This window comes from Toxorhynchites rutilus, chromosome 2 (genome assembly GCF_029784135.1).
Source record: "Toxorhynchites rutilus septentrionalis strain SRP chromosome 2, ASM2978413v1, whole genome shotgun sequence".
Lineage (NCBI taxonomy): Eukaryota > Metazoa > Arthropoda > Insecta > Diptera > Culicidae > Toxorhynchites > Toxorhynchites rutilus.
The window spans coordinates 62,371,561-62,389,498 of record NC_073745.1 but is presented as its reverse complement, the minus strand read 5'-3'; the positions used below and the strand labels follow the sequence as shown (position 1 = coordinate 62,389,498).

Below are 17,938 nucleotides of genomic sequence, written 5' to 3'. Positions count from 1 at the left end.
TTTGAAAAAAGTCATTTTTCTAAAAAAGGGGAAAAATTAGATTTTTCGGACCACCCTAAATTGAAATGGACACCCTTATGAAAAAATTAAAAAAATACGGGTCTGATATTTTGTGATAAAGAACCAAACTTCCACGAAAATCTGAAAACCGCTATATGGTTTTGGCATGGAATGGCTGATATATAATGCTGATGGAGATACAAGGCTTGAATGCTAACAAGGAAGAGAGTAGCAGGGAAAATAAAATAATACATGAACGCAGATTGAGCCTATTTTGAATCAATCGTTATTTTGTTTCGAGCGATCCTTCCAAAGGAGCATTCATGCATCGAATGTTGTTTTCCATTCTTTGTTTTTTTTACGTTCACTCTCAGTTCCGATTGTAGATGGTCGGATAGTGAAAAAAAAATCATCGTGCAATATCACGATTGTTTGCTGCATTCTCTTCGCCATGATTATTCCAAGCAGATACAAGTGTGATTTATAATCAGGTGTGGAGAAATGAGTGAATGAATTTTTCCATACTTGCATCCGAGTGCGAGCTGATCAAAGAGCAAGCGACACATTTTCATTTCCAGTCACGTGGTCAACCTGGTAATTGAGCTGCGGCGCTGCAACATCGCCAATTCACGTGAATCAACCGCCATAGCCACAGACGTATCATTGGAACAGACCGAACTGTTCGCTCAAAAACTTTACCCATATCCAGGGCGGCTACCGTATCCTCATCCGGGGGTGGTATCTAGGGGGGTAAATTGTGTGCAATTTACTGGCTGCTACTTTGCCCCCGTGGGCAGCGCCTTGGCGGCTGCAATTGGCAAACGAGTCGCGTTTTAAGTTTGTATATTTGCTGCACCCCCCTGATGAGTATTTCATATTTATGCATACATATTTCACGATTCTCGACTCGGAATCAGCCATTTTTTTACCGAAGCGAATGACAAGTAGCGCATATGGGGAACCATCCGGAATAACATCGGTATGTTTTTATCGGTACGAGCGTAGAAACTAATAAGCGATGCACTTTTTTTTTGTGGGGCAGTCGAAGGGTAACGGAGCGAGGAACTTGCGGTTGTATGATATATTGCGAAAATTTTGTTCATTTATCATTGGCATCGATTTTAGTCGAAGGGCAGTGAATTTAGCGAAATCCCAGGATGAACAATATTCGAGTGCGATTACATGTGAACCTAAACAAATGCTGAAGTAATATTTTATCTCTGCAGTTGGCATATTTTCAATCAGAGCCCGTTCCAGTTTCTCATCCTTCGTGTACCTCGCCTGTTCATTCTGCTTATATAAACCATTGAACACAGGTGGAGTGGTTACCGGAGAAAGGTGCACATAAAGTCATTTACGGTAGACGCACCATACGTTACCCACGAACGGATGAAAAAAGCAACGATATTGGCGATCAAAAGAATTCGGCAAAGAAACCCTGCGTCTCTGAATCGATTTGTGTCGCGTCTTCTTATTTTGGGAGCAACTTTATTTTCCTTCCGGAAGAAACCTTTTCCTTCTCGTGTCTACCACCTTTAGAACTCATGAATAAGAGATGTTAGGAGGAAACTGTCGAGATAAACAGTTTTATGTTTATTTTTCGAACCCCCTTTCGATTCTGAGACAACTCTATTCGATAACACTTGTGTGTGTGTGTGCGTATGCTAGCAGCTTCCGCCGCCACCAGTCTGGATGGTTAAATGGGCGCCCGAAAAAGATTGGTTCGTTTCCGGTGTTTATTTTCGGTTGCCTTAATTTGCTCGGAGAATAATCGTCTGTTTTTGGGCAAAACAAACTGCTCCCTCTCAGCCATGATTGGCTCCAGTATCATATTAAACATAATTTATTCACGAAGCTGGCCTGCTTTGGCCTCTCAAACCGAATCGCAAACTTTTGGGGAGAACAATGGACGTAAGAAATGTCCACATGATCTTTTTTGTTTGTTTCAAACATCAAACTGTCCGCTATTGAATCAACATGATTGCGGCATGTAATGAATGAATTGGCGCGCGATAGTATCTTGCTTCCCCTCCTCTCCTGCGTGCAGATCGCAAAATGTCACATTGGGCTGTTTTTACGCAACGGAACAACATAACGAAAGGTTTGTGCGTGTGCAAATGATATTCGACCGAACAAAGGTACGCGTATGTAGATATTTATCGGTACGGATGTGGCAAACCCTTCGCACCGGAGGGCGTTTTTTTGCGCAAACACGCGCGCCAACTTTCCATTGTCGGTTCTGACAGCGGTAAAAAATTGGTCGCGCACGGTGGGTTCGAGAGGCTACTTTGAGTGCAAAAAAAAAAAGAAAAATAAGAGAACGGAGAAATGTTACACATGGAAAACTCGTTGTGTCAACTAGATCCACCTTCACTAAGAAGTTTGAAAACGTAATATATTTTAGTTATTATTCCAGGCGAATGACTCAAATTTATCAATCAGGATAAATCACTCAATAAGTACGTGAAGTGTTTTTTGACTAATTTATGACTGATAGATATGACACCACAATAGTGAACCATCCCGATGCGATTGCGATGCCCCCTAGAAAACTTGTCAATGTTTTCTTCACTCAACGTGATTGATATTTCTTCCCAAAAAATACGCTCTCTTCAATTGCTTGCCATTCTTTCTGGGGCAAACATAAAAAATGTTTGTTGACGGAATTTCAAAGAACAAATTTCACTCTATATAATATGTGATTTTCAAAGATATGTTATTTTTTGTATTTGAGTAAATTAAAATTGAAATCATGAGTTTTTGAGTGAAAACCCATCAATAACTTTGAGCAGGATTAAGATATTGAAAAATTCTGCATCACAAAATGTTGGTATTGAAAAGCTCTAAAAGTCGTACGAAGACAATTTTGATGTAGAATTTTAAATATAAAAGTTAGAGTAAAATAACCGGTTTTTTCATGGTTACCCTAATGCAACTTAGTTAAAAACAGCTTTGTGGAGATATTTATTCTTTAGACAAAAACTGTCTTCGACAAAGTTGTTACATATGATAGAGCGCTCATTTTGATGTTATCAAAAATAGGGTGACCACAATTATCGATGAAATAAAAAATCTAACTTTCTTATCTTTATAGATAGAGATAAACATAGTTCGACAATATTGTAGCCTCAATTATTTTAATTAACTTTGTAGAACAAAGATTTTTTCAATCTTATAATATAATCGATTTAGCGCTTTTTTTTCTAAGTTGCTTCAGGGTGACCATGAAAAAGTAGTTTTTTTGCTCTAACTTTTATATTTCAAATTCTACATAAAAACTATCTTCGTACGACTTTTAGCGCGTATCAAGGCTAACATTTTGCGATGCAGAACTTGTCAATATCTTAATCCTTCTCGAAGTTATTGAAGGTTTTTCACCCAAAAACTCATTATTTCAATTTTAATTTACTCAAACACGAAAAATAACATTGTTTTGAAAATCACACATTATGTAGAGTGAACTATGTTCTTTCAAATGCCGCCAACAAACTTCGTTTATGTTTGCCCCAGAAAGAATGACAAAACGTATTTTTTGGGATGAAATATCAATAACAAGTTCCGCATCGCGAAATGTTTGTATCAGCATGTTCTAAAAGTCTTTCGAAGTTTTCAAATATAAAAGTTAGAGCAAAAAACAGTTTTTTTATAGTGACCCCAACGCAAATTAGGAAAAACGCGCTATATCGGTTATTTCAAGAGATAGAAAAAAACCTTGTTCTACAAAGATGGTTTAATTAACTGGAGCTACAACTTTGTCGAAATATGTTTACCTCTATCTATAGAGATAAGAAAGTTAGATATTTTATTTCATCGAAAATGTTGGTCACCTTATTTTTGGCAACATGAAAATGAGCGCACTATCATATGGGACAACTTTGTCGAGGACAGTTTTTGTCTAGAGAATAACTGTCGAGCTCTAAATGCTAATTTCCACTTAAATGCATCTCCTGGACCATTGCGCATTGGAATAGCTTTGCTTTTGTACTCGAGCAGACTCTCGCAACCTTTTTTCTTTTCTTTTCTTCAATGTTTTTCAACTCCAAATGTCTCTGTCTCTTTTTTCCAACTCTTTCCCTGCGTTCAATTCTTGCTTCTTCAACTTGGACTTTAACTTTCAATTCGTTCAATTCTTGCTGTTTCAATTTGGACTTTAACTCTCTATTCTTCATTTTGTACTCTCTACTCTCTGCTCTCTGGGCTTTACTCTCTACTCTTCATTTTCTACTCTCTATTCTCTACTCACTACTCTCAACTCTCTACTCTTTACTCTCTGCTCTCTGCATTTTCTCTTTACTATTTACTCTTTACTCTCTTCTCACTACTCTCTATTCTCTACTCTATATTTGTGTTCTATTAAAATGAAAAATGTCGCTCCACTATATCGTGGCGGAGCAATCCGGAAATATCAATGCCATCAAGTATTTCATATCGTATCCTCCCGAACTCGAATATGATGACGGCCCATTCTTTGATGAAGATGAAACGGATATCTGGGGATGGGATCTGTGGCATATAGAAGAATGGATTGCTATTAACGATGACCGATGACAAAAATAAAAAAAAATTTTTTTTTACTTCAATATATGTACGAAAATGTAAAATGTAAAAAAAAGATATTATTACTCGAACGGATCGCAATTTGAAGAATCAAATACTTAGAAGACTTAGTCCTGATCCTAACCTTATATAGTTATTATTTCTTAATATTCCATGCTTTTCGGTCAAAATATTATCCATTATATAAAATCATAATCAGACACAGTTTCCGTTCAACATTTTTCCATTCTTGCCGAGAATGTGTTACTTTTATCTAACACTAGCTGACCGCAATCGCAGAACTGTTCATTGATTGATCTTCTAATTGACCCCGTTGAATTTACCTTTTACTAAAAAATTCCTAGCACTTCTACCAAAACTCATCATTATTCATCAAACTCATCAGATTATTTTCAGACACAATTCTCGTTCAAGATTTTTCAACCACTTGCAAATAACATGATTCTCCGTTACATCAAATAAATGTTGATACAGAAAATATGATAGAATAAAGACGAACCACTCCCCTCTCCTCCCCTTAGAGTGGGGAGGAGAGTCAATTTCATCATAGAAACGTTTCGTGTTTGGCTTCATTTGCTTGATTAGTTTTCGAGTTATGTAGAAATTTGTTTTTCATTTGTATGACAGCCCACCCCAAGAGAGGGGGGAGGAGTGTCGAACCACCATAGGAACATTTATTGCATCCTAAATCTTCCACATGCCAAACTTGGTTTCGTTTGGTTGATTAATTCTCGAGTAATGCAGAAATTTATATTTTATTTGTATGGCAGATACCCCCCCTCCCTTTTTAGGAGTTTGAATAGGATTAAAATTAATTTACTTTCATTTATCCCCCTAATAAATGAAAATAAAAAAATATATTAATATCGGAAAGAAGTTTAAAAACCTTCACATGCCAAATTTTGATTCATTTGCTTGATCAATTCTCGAGTAATGCAGAAATTTGTGTTTCATTTGTATGGCAGCCCCCTCTAAGAGAGGGGGGAGGGGTCATTGCGTTTTGATCGAGCAATCGCAAAGGCTGTGTCGGCATTGTTCATGATAGCGTCTCGCAAGTTAATGTTTTCTCCCATCACGCCGTTTCTGTTTGTTGGTCATAGGAATCACAGTCGTTCACTCTTTACTTTAGCGTACAAGCCGACCATGAATTGTTGGCACTGCTCACGACATCGTAGAATGACGCTGATCGCGTACGATACACATAAAAATTAATCAAGCCTTCTCCACTCTCTTGCTTATTTCGTCTCCTCTAACCCCATGTTCAAAAATATTAATTCAAAATTAAAAATGATGATCATAATGAATGAAGTACAAGAAGTGGGATATCGTCGTTTTATGTTATACCCGTCTTGTCTCTTCAGAATGGTCGGGGGATTCTTTCGTCGATGAATTTAATTCTGACTTGCATTTTGGTCACACATAATCTAAAGTTTGTCACTCAGAATACATTCAGGGTGTGTTACTTGGCATAGAAATCTTAACTAAGTACTTATAGGAATGATACCTGTGATACTACGGTGGGAACGTTAGGAACGTTAGCTAGAAAAAGAAGACGAGCGACTTATGAAAGGTGCGTGTCGACGATGAGCTCCAGATTCTTCGAATCGTAATTTCTCGTTACGAATTTTGAAGTTTATACTCTTGGTACGACTGGCGATTAAATGCTCCTCTGATTAGCTCCAGACTTTGAAAAATCGGCTAGAACAAACGGCTGAACGTATCACTATGGAACATTAAACATTAGTCTGCAAATATTAGAACTTACTGCGATATTTGCAGAGTTACAGTGAATTTTGAAAAGCCCTATAAAAATCCTGTTTTTGGTACTTTTTTTGAAATCGATGCAAACAAATTGAAATTGAAATAATTTTTTTTCGTAAAAGTAACAAATTATCCTTGTGCAGAATTTATTGGAGTTTTCAAAAATGCCTTTCGATTTGTGGTGCGCGATGTTTGTTTATTGAATAATTCATCATCAAAGACGAAGGGGTAATTTTTCATTCAAACTGAAATATCTCTGTATGGGATGGTCCTATAGGAACGTTCTAGAAACCAAATGGAAGCTAGTTGATGAGGTTAATTGGAATTGCTGTTGATTTGGATTTGTTTAGCAAAAAATTGAGTTAGTACAGAAAGTCTTTGAAAAAACAGGGAAAATCGATCTTTCATTTCTTCCCGATATTGTTGCCCACTACACCTACACACACCAAGACAAAAATATAAATGTAAAATACTCTAATACTTTAAAGTTGTAGCTTCAAAATGATGCATATCCCATCGATATGCGTTGATTTTTCGCGAGGTTACAGCATGTCAAAAATCACTTAGAATTTCCGACTTCACACTCTGTTCCTCTAATTTTTTTGTCGAGTGCATATCAATAAAGGTCGCATCACAGAGACCAAGAAGTTGTACTCTTTCTCGGTATTTCGACTTTTTTTTCATATATTTTTTTTCTCCTAATTAAAAATTAGAGGGTTGTGTCCAAGACACGATCGCATTGCTGATGTAGAACTATACAATTCCATTCGCTTGGTATAACTTACAATGAATATTGTTTGAAAGCAAAACGAAACTCAAGAATTACCTGTTTAGAAGAAATTGTTGATGGCCATGCAAAAAAATCGATAATTTTTTATCTCTTGGGACTAGAGATCACTCAGCTGCGAGATAAGTATTCAGTCAGCCAATCTAGTTTTCAATGAGTTGTGCAATGTTGATATTTTTGTCTTTTTCTTTTCACCGAAAATTATTTTTCAGAGAGAACGAGATGTGGGAAAATCTCTCCCTCTCTCTGAACCTCACCGAGATTGCTTTTTCGTCTCTTTACCAACGTTAGCGTCTAAACGACTTGCATTTGGACTGCGGCTGGATTGTAGAAATATTAACCCATCTCATGTTCCCTTCATGATTAAACCCATTGTTACCGCATGTTTTCATGCAATGTTTTCAGCTGTACTGAAGAAGAGTGAAAAACTATCATCGGTATCAAGAAGTCACGCCGAATGATGTTCTTTCAGCCCTGAAGAAACTTGACATCTCCAAAGGCGCTGGTACCGATCGTTTGCCTCCAACTTTCCTAAAAGAGTGTGCCGAATCTCTGATGACTCCGCTCAGCCTCATCTTCAACCGTTCGCTGATTGAACGATCGTTCCCAACTATGTGGAAGACGGCTTCGATTACTCCCGTGCATAAATCGGGTGGTACTCACATAGTCGACAACTATCGTGGAATTTCCATCCTTTGCTGCATAGCAAAAGTTTTCGAAGATATTATTCACGCAGTCCTCTACAATGCAGCACGCCCGCTTATATCTGACGCTCAACATGGATTCGTGAAGAAAAGATCAACTGTCTCGAACCTTATGTGCTACACAACATCACTCGTGGAGCAAATGGACAAGCGTTGCCAGGTGGACTCTATATATTTCGACAAGGTGCCTCATGGTCTTGCCATTCGAAAGCTTAATCATCTGGGACTTCCAAGCTGGATAACAGAATGGCTCAGTTCGTACCTGGCTGGAAGAGAAGCATTTGTGAAAATTGGAAACGCTCGCTCACGTATGTATAGCATCCCCTCAGGAGTTCCTCAAGGTAGTATTCTCGGCCCTCTCATTTTCATTTTATTTGTAAATGACCTCACCGGATGTCTGAAATCTGGAAAGCTATTGTACGCTGACGATCTTAAAATGTACAGGACAATTCACTCAGTTCTCGACTGTTGTGCTTTGCAAGCTGATATCGATGAGCTCACTAGATGGTGCTCAGCTAACGGAATGCAGTTGAACATAAAGAAATGCAAATCAACTACTTTCACTCGCTGCCAAACTTCCATCAGTTTCAACTATAAAATCGCCTCTAATAACGTTAAACGCGTCAATAGCATCCGTGATCTCGGTGTCATCCTAGACAGCAATCTGAAGTTCGACGAGCATATCAGCACTACCGCCGCGAAAGGGTTCGCAGTACTAGGATTCATTCGCCGAAACTCACAAACATTTCAGGATCCATACACGCTGAAGACATTGTATTGTTCCCTAGTAAGGAGTATCGTTGAATATGCAAGCTGTGTGTGGTCTCCCTATCACGCAACGCAAATGTTACGCATTGAGAAAGTGCAGAAAAGCTTTATACGCTACGCGCTACGGGGTCTTCCCTGGAACGATCTGTCTAACCTCCCCGATTATGCAAGCCGCTGTAGACTGATCGATATTGAAACCCTACAGTCAAGGCGAACGAAAACCCAACGCCTGTTTGTGTTTGACATGTTGACCGGCAACATGGATTGTTCGGAGCTGATACAGAATGCACGAATCTACGCTCCATTTAGACGTCTCCGAGGCAGAGTAATCATTTGTGTTTTTTCAATTAGCAATAATCGCACCTCGGATGTTCCTCATTGGGTACGACATCGCCGCTGTGCAGAGCTATCTTTTGTGTGTATTGATTAAATTATTGATTAAACTAGTGAATGAATGAAACTATTTATGAATTCAATTGCGAACAAATCCCAATTTAAGTCAATTCATGCATTATGGTAGTGGTTATCGCAGCAAATAGTTATTAACATTTTGCCTAATCACCAAACGGTATGCGTAGTTGAAGTTCAGTGAACTGACGACATGAAGAGATATCTTTCAATGCAGTCTTGAATAATCGAGACAAAGCGTGGCATTTGTACCCGCTTTTGTAGACCGTGATAGAAAAACGAATTCCGGAGTGTAAAATGCTTGGGGGTATAAAAGTATTGCCGACTTGAATGTATCTGCAATGCCGATTTTTCCAACTTCTTGTTTTCGGAATCTGTATTGGGAAAACACATTCCGGTTTGCAAAAATGCAAGCGAGTACAAAAGTACCCGGTGTTTGCATTTATTTTGCAATGCCAATTTCCCCAGGCTCCATGTTTTTGAAATCTATGTTAGGGAAACATTCCAATTTGCAAAAACGCAAACGAGTACAAAAGTTCCCGCTGATTGCATCTAGTTTGCTATGCCGATTTCCACAGGCTCCATGGTTTTGAAGTCTGTGTAAGGGAAACATTCCGATTCCCAGAAACGCAAACGAGTACAAAAGTACTCGAAGCTTGCATCTATTTTGCAATGTCGATTTCCCCGGGCTTCATGGTTTTGAAATCTGTGTTAGGGAAACATTCCGATTTCCATAAACGCCAAACGAGTACAAAAGTACTCGCAGCTTGCATCTAATTTGCTATGCCAATTTCCCCTGGCTCCATGGATTTGAAGTCTGTTAGGGAAACATCCATCCATTCCAGACCAGATCATACCTCAATCGTTGTGCAATCATAACTGAGTGGATTTCCAAGCGGCACTCGCTTATATACCGATTGGTGTAATTTCAATAGCCTGTTTTGAAAGCAATTTTTAGGCTATTGAAAGAAGTTTTCGGATCAAAAAGTAACAAGCATATAAAGCGTAGACATTTTATCTTTCGAATTTCGTTCAGTTGTTTAGGAGCTATTAACGCTCAAAATCTCGTTCTCCGGTGTAACGCTTTCGTTTTCGAAACTTTGAACACCCCAGTATAGAAATGAAAGACGTAGTCCAACGTCAAAAACTCGTCTTCCATATTCTTAACTATTTTTCCCTGTGGGTGAAAACGGATGTTTTTTCTTTCAAATCGGTGAGCATACCGATCTCTGATTGGGACGCATCGAAATTCAACGTCAACCTTGGATATTCCAACAAAAATACGAGAAACCCTGTATTCCACATTACTTCGCTAAATATTGGAACATGTAACGAGAAAATTAAAGATCACAGAGTGTTTGCATGAATTGAATACAAACATTTCTAGGTATTCCTTACAATGAATATAATGATGTTTTTTCATGGGACAAACTATTGAATAAGTGTAAAATGTCACGCATAATCTAAACTGTTGATGCTGGCTTGCAGATCGATCACTTTCTGAATGACCTTGAGATAGAGGCTTGATTTTTCTGAAATTGATCAATTCCAGTCTCGCTCCAGTCAGTGAGCAGTCAACAGTGTCAATAATACTATACTACTGTTTATAATACTATCTTCGAGTAAACCGCGAGTACTCGGTTGTTTTGTACTTTTGAATACGTTGGATTTTATTTTTTGTAATGTGAAACAATTGAATTCCATCCCCGAAGGGCTGATGATAATGGAGCCTAGAGAATATTGTTTTTGACGTAGGACTACGTCTTTCATTTCTATACCGGGGTATAAAACCCAAGTTTCGAGAACGAAAGCGTTACGCTGGAGACCGAGATTTTGAGCGTTAATAGCTCTTAAACAACTGAACGAAATGGTATGATGAACACTTCATTTGAAAGATAAAATGTCTACGCGTCATATACTTGTTACTTTTTCATCCAAAAACTTGTTTCAATAGTCTTAAAATTGCTTTCAAAACAGGCTATTGAAATCACCAATCGGTATATAAGCGAGCGCCGCTCGTAAACCCACTCAGTTATGATTGAACAGCGATTGGAGCATGTTGTCGCTGTTGTGGTGAAGCTCTTCGTTTATCATAAAAGCGCGAATGAACGGTGTCACCAAGAGCCTGTTTGTGCACCTAAGGCCAAAAGGGAATCCATCAGGAGGAGAGTGATGCCACGGTTCCGCTTGAAACATCGGAGCAGCCGCCACACACACACACACACACACACACATACACACGCGGAATTCTCGTTGCTATCATCGTTGCTGAAAAATAATCTGGCAGTTCCCCTTGGAATTGAAAAATACATTCATGCGAAAGAGTTTATTTTAATGTTTTCTATCCATATAACACTGCAACCAAATACATTTGGTTTTGTTATCATGAAAAACGGAAAATGTTTCACATCGCGAAAATCAAGTCATTTTCGAGCGATTATTTGCTTTCTACTCATATAATGCTGCGACCAAATACATTTCGTTTTGGATTTTTTCAATCAAGTGCGATCAACCACGTCTTTCGACAATTTATTAGAGGTGCAATGAATCTTTAGGAATTCCCGCTCTACGCGCACTGGCAAACAATGTTTACTCAACAATTTCTCAAACGAGAAATGGGTGTTGTGAGAAAGGATTAGCGAACGCGAAAACGACAAACGGGAGAAAGATACGTTTGGAGGTTGAAGGAAATTGGCAGAAAACTTCTTCATTCTATCATTCAAATAATGTGATTCATACCACATCGTTTTGCCAGAAAGAGATTATTAATGTTCAAAGGAGGAATCGAGTCCTCCGAGGAAATTACTCAGCGCAAATTAGAGTCGACTATCGATTGCGGCATTCGTACACAAATAATTTTATAATGCAGTTTCACCAAAGTGATTTCTTCGGATATATTCACTACATCATGTCATGTATTTCATATTCGTCATAAGGAAATCCATATCCATGGCACCTATCGGTAATGAATTATTATCGAAACCACGATTTTCGCTAAATGCTCCTTTCAGTTCGGCCTGTAAAAAACTTTTCTGTACTCTAATCCATCAAATTTGGAGCCCTGAAAAGGGCCGTTGATTATATGCTAAGCTAATATAGCACGCTCTCCTCGGATACGATGGGCCAGCTGGATGTCCTTGGGCATGATGTGACGCGTTTTGCATGGATAGCACACAAATTGATATCTTCGAATAAGCCTCCTGCAGCGTCATAACCGCGGAACTTTGGAAGCTCAAGTCGGTTTTGAAGTCCTGAGCAATTCCACGAACCAAATGCTGCAAAGGTAGCTTGCGGATCAGCAATTCGGTCGATATCTGATAGCGACGAATTTCATGCGAAGTTCCCGGTCGATAGCGATGTTGCTTCTCCACCTATCCTGCTACTGGTGCGCTTATCCGAGCTGACTTCGTGTGCCTTACCACCGAATGACTAACGAGCTGTCTGCGAAAGACTAACGAGCTCGAGTCCTCACGGTGCGAGAGTAGAGTAAGAAATGAACGAAAGCAAAGGAAGCGTCATTTTATAAACCATAAAAGTATAGAATCTAAATCCCACCCTTATTATATTCGTGAGTATACAGTAAGCTTATATAATAAAGAGGGTGGGGTTTACATTCGATTCTTTTATGTTTTATAAAATGACACTTCCCTTGCTTTCGTTCATTTCTTACTCTACTCTCGCACCGTGAGGACTCGTTTCATCGGGACTAAGCAGACAGCTCGTTAGTCCTTCGGTGGTAAGGCACCACGAAAGCAGCTCGGATAAGCGCACCAGCCGCAGGAAGCGTGAAGAAGCCACATCGCTATCGACCGAGAACTTCGCATGAAATTCGTCGCTATCAGAAGTCGACCGAATTGCTGATCCGCAAGCTACCTTTGCAGCATTTGGTTCGTGGAATTGCTCAGGACTTCAAAACCGACTTGCGCTTCCAAAGTTCCGCGGTTATGACGCTGCAGGAGGCTTATTCGAAGATACCAATTTGTGTGCTATCCATGCAAAACACGTCACATCATGCCCAAGGACATCCAGCTGGCCCATCGTATCCGAGGAGAGCGTGCTATATTAGCTTAGCATATAATCAACGGCCCTTTTCAGGGCTCCAAATTTGATGGATTAGAGTACAGAAAAGTTTTTTACAGGCCGAACTGAAAGGAGCATTTAGCGAAAATCGTGGTGTCGATGATAATTCGATACCGATAGGTGCCATGGATATGAATTTCATAATGAAGAATATGAAATACATGACATGATGTAGTGAATATATCCCCATATCGAAGAAATCACTTTAATGAAACTGTTTACCGTTTGTCGTTTTTAAGTGTTGGGAAAGGGCATTATTTTTGCTGAGTAAATTCCAAGAAAAAATCCATTCCTTCTTTAAGCGTGATTCATTCTGCTTCGGATCAACGGAACAGTGATAATCATTTCATACAAAAGATAAAATGTCCAAGAGTTATATGATTGCTATTTATTGAGTCGGAAAATTGTTTCAATAGCTTAATGATAGCTTCGAAAACAGGTTATAAAATGACGCTTCCTTTGCTTTGGTTCATTTCTTACTCTACTCTCGCACCGTGACGACTCGTTTGTTTGGGACCAAGCAGATAGCAGGTTAGTCTTTCAGTGGTAAGGCACACGAAAGCAGCTCGGATAAGCGCACCAGCCGCAGGATAGGTGAAGAAGCCACATCGCTATCGACCGGGAACTTTGCGTGAAATTCATCGCTATCGGAAGTCGACCGAATTGCTGATCCGCAAGCTACCTTTGCAGCATTTGGTTCGTGGAATTGCTCAGGACTTCAAAACCGACTTGCGCTTCCAAAGTTCCGCGGTTATGACGCTGCAGGAGGCTTATTCGAAGATACAAATTTGTGTGCTATCCACGTAAAACGCGTCACATCATGCCCAAGGACATTCAGCTGGCCCGTCGAATCCAAGGAGAGAGTGCTATATTAGCTTAGCATATAATCAACGGCCCTTTTCAGGGCTCCAAATTTGATGGATTAGAGTTCAGAAAAGTTTTTTGCAGGCCAAACTGAAACGAGAATTTTCGTTTGGATGCCATACAGCATCGAGAAAATTCCGGAAAGATCTAATCGTTGCTGAAAAATAATCTGTCAGTTCCCTGGGAATTGAAGAATACATCCATGCGAAAGAGTTTATTTTAATGTTTTTAAATTATATGGCGAACACAGGGACCAAATACATTTGATTTCGTAATTTTTCAATCAAGTGTAATTAGCTGGAAGGCTTCTGAAGATTATTCTTTCCCATCAGTAGGATATTTTCGTATCCAACAATGGATGCATAACATGAAAAACGGAAAATGTTTCGTATCGCCAAAATTATATAATTTTCAATCGATTATTGCTCAGTCGCCGAAATTTTCATACTCAGAAAGTTCATTCTCCTCTAGTTTGCCTTCCAAATTGCCATCGTAAACCACACCTTCTCTCGATTCAATCACGCACGAAAAGCATACTGAAATGATATTCTGGTGGTGAAACCCATTCATTTTTTGTGAGGCGTCGTGCACAAATTACGTAACGCGATAACGGGGGAGGGACTTACCACGACATCGAACACGTTGTTTGGTCGTGCGAGGAGTATCTTGTTGCCAGATCGAATTTAGAAAACTCTCTTCGGGCTAGAGGAAGGCAGCCCAATGTGCCGGTGAGAGATGTGTTGGCTCGGTTAGACCTTGATTACATGTCCCAAATATATGTCTTCCTAAAAGCTATCGATCTTCGTGTGTGATTGTCCTTATATCCTTATATTCTCCTTTTCCTTTTCCTTCGCGAGAAATCAAATCCCTTCTTACTAACAATAGAATAAGGTGAAATGTAAATACATGTTAGATATAAGATAGGCTTAAGAATTGAGTATGATGAATGTGAGTGCGAATGTGAGTGTGAACATTGTCAACATATCCTTATATCCCATCCTTTTCCTGAAACAAAATGTCACCCTTCTAAACTCGAGCAAGCCGCGAGTAATCGGTTCTCTACCTCATTAACATTAGAATTAATAAAAAATGTTTATGTATACTTGTAACTATACAGATAGGAGTTTGGCTCCTTTAAACTTATGTAACTGAGCCTGTAAAAATAAACGATTTAATAAAAAAAAGGGGGGAGGGGTTAGATGTTGCGTTACTTTCTGTTTATTAGAGATAGGAAATTGCGTTACGAAAGGGGGGGGGAGGTTCAAAATCCAGATTTTTGCGTTACGTAATTTGTGCACGACGCCTGAGGACATCGACAAGACAACATCGATCCTGAACGAGCTGAACGGCGAGGGATCGAGGTATTCATTACCTGGCTTGACCTGACCTGAAATGCAATCAGTTTGTTTTAACTGTGAGGAAGCGCAGAAAAGCCGATCGATCAGAAGGAGAAGAGAAGGTGACCAAGAGAGTATCAGCATCGAAGTACGGTTCCTCGGGAAGACATAGAAGCAGCCGCCACACACACACACACACATACACGCGCGCAACTCTTTTCGTTTGCTGGTTATCGAGAGGAAACCTGGAAAGAAATGATCGTTGCTGAAAAATAATCTGCCAGTTCCCCTTGGAATTGAAAATTACATTCAAGCGAGTTTATTTTAATGTTTTCTATCCATATAATACTGCGACCACATACATTTGGTTTTGTGATTTGTCAATCAAGTGCAGTTAACAGGAAAGCTTCTGAAGATTATTCTTCAGAACAAGGTTTTTTGTATCCAATATTGGATGCATTGAGTCTTCAAAGTAACACTCTCGTTTTTGAAGTCACCCAAATATTTATTTATTCATTCATTCAGGATGGATTTAGATTCAACTTCAAACAAATGATCTCTAAATCAACGATAGTCCTACGTCACCCTTGCGGTTATACCATAGATATAACCCACTTCCTGTTTTTAAACTGGATTTTTACAGATTAAGCCCACCGTGAGTAATCTACCGAAAAGGGGTGACATACAGAACGGGCACTTACACACACAGACACACACACACATGCACAATTGTTCCGTTGCTGTTAATATGTTAATTGTTTCATTCCATGCAACCCCACTCATTCTGGTGGCTGTTTTTTTCTCTCTAGTCGACTCGCGTTTTGCATCACAATATGAATTTGAGCGTACTTTTATCTCGATCAACCTTTGGGCTGGTTGTTTTTACGGTATGCAAACATTTCGAATGTTCTGTCGGAAGCAAAACACTTTAGACAACAATGGGGACAGATTTGATGAACTGAAAATGTACGAAACCATATTTACTAATCCTGCATGTGCAGTTTGAGGCTGAATTTATATTTTTTTAATCATTTTCATAACTTTACGATTGCACCTCGTTGTGCATACCAACGCTGTGACATCTATCAGCAGGAAGAATGTAGAGCAAGCCAATTGAATGCTCGGAAGCCGGGGCGTGAACGTTCAGTCAACGGTATCAACAAGGCAGTTAATTGCTGCTGATTAACAGCATCAGAAAATAATGCATTAATTTGTCCACATAGATATAAGCAACAAGCGAGAGCATCTTTCTGAATGTGTAGGTCTCATCTCACAGCACGTTTAAAATTGATCAGCTCTCAATGGGCTGTCGCCATTTGACAACGTGGGAAACTGTAATAACAAAGCTACTCATCGGGACAGCTATAAATTAAGTGAATATTCACTATGTATTGCTTCCCACTTCGTTCAGCTTAGTGAATCTCATTGGATTGTTCCAATGTTGCAATTGGGTACTGATTTTTCCATTAGGTTGAATGTCCTTTCGTGCGTTTCGATTGGTGCCAAAGGTTCTGATATACATCGCGGATCGGCATCGGCATTTCGTGTACGAACTCAATCAAAACCGTAAGGCTTCGCGCGGAATGACACCACCTCCGGTGAATATTATGGTAATATATTCCGATGGTCGTTTCTGAGTTCTCATTCGATAAATCACTTAAGCGCACTGAATGGGCCTCCAGAAACCAGTAATGCCGGCGAATATGTAGAGTGCCAAGACGTGACAAATCGATTCGTGCGCGATGTGGAGTCCGGCTGCGACCGCTGAGTTTTGGTATATGCATGAAGCGTTTAACCCAATGAGATCATGTGCTTGACCGGAATGTGAAGGCCCAGTCTTGGCGCAGGGAATTCGTAATTGGGAATAACCTATTACTTGGTTTGGTGATCTAATCGAATGTAGGATTTCGTTGTCACTTCAGTCGATGCGGAAGAAAGGTGGCTCTGAAACCTGTGTGAAGGATTATTTGAATGAGTTTTTTTGGGAGATTTAGTTATAACGGGGGATTTTTTGTTGTTTGGTTTTCCAGTGCATTGTTTTTGACAGATCTCGCGTGATTCGTGCCACTTGTCTAAATTAAAGTAGCGTAGACTTACAAACGAACAACGCTCAGAAAATTTTAATTTCATTATAAAAATTAATACTCTGCTAGATTTTTTTTATCGTTCAATTGTCTTTAACGATGAATACACATTTTTGGTTGAACGGATACGCTAATAAGCAAAAATACCATATTTTGATCCGATGACTAGCCACAAGAAATGCAAGAGCATCTCGGAATATGTACTGTTGATCGCAGTTCGTGGTCCGGAGAAACTCTGTATTTGATCCGTACTTCTTTAAAGATGAAAATGAGAACAAATTTTCTAGTTTATAACAGCTTGGTCTCGTTCATAAATTGGAAAACAGCGATACGCCACCTAACTTCAATGGAGCTGGTTAATCGGCCTGTTTGGAATCGCGTTATTTCATTGTTGTCATTCAATCGAGGAGTATTCACATCGGTAATCTAAGTTTGAAACACAGCCATATTGCTTCCTTTATTCATGGATGTTTTTATTACTCTTCACCGATTTGTAGAACTCAATATTCATATATGCATATGAGTGATCGGATTTTACAATTCGATCGAAATCGACTTTTACACTCTTAAATTCGTTCGCCTTGTCGC

At 39.3% G+C, this 17,938-nt stretch overlaps 1 protein-coding gene and 1 pseudogene across 2 annotated transcripts in view; both read right to left on the bottom strand.

The window, feature by feature from the left end:
* LOC129767563 (protein unzipped) overlaps window positions 1-17,938 on the bottom strand; it is a 296,485-nt gene that overhangs the window by 59,636 nt on the left and 218,911 nt on the right. The window lies entirely within an intron of this gene.
* LOC129772272 (U4 spliceosomal RNA) lies at window positions 8,807-8,985 on the bottom strand (annotated as a pseudogene).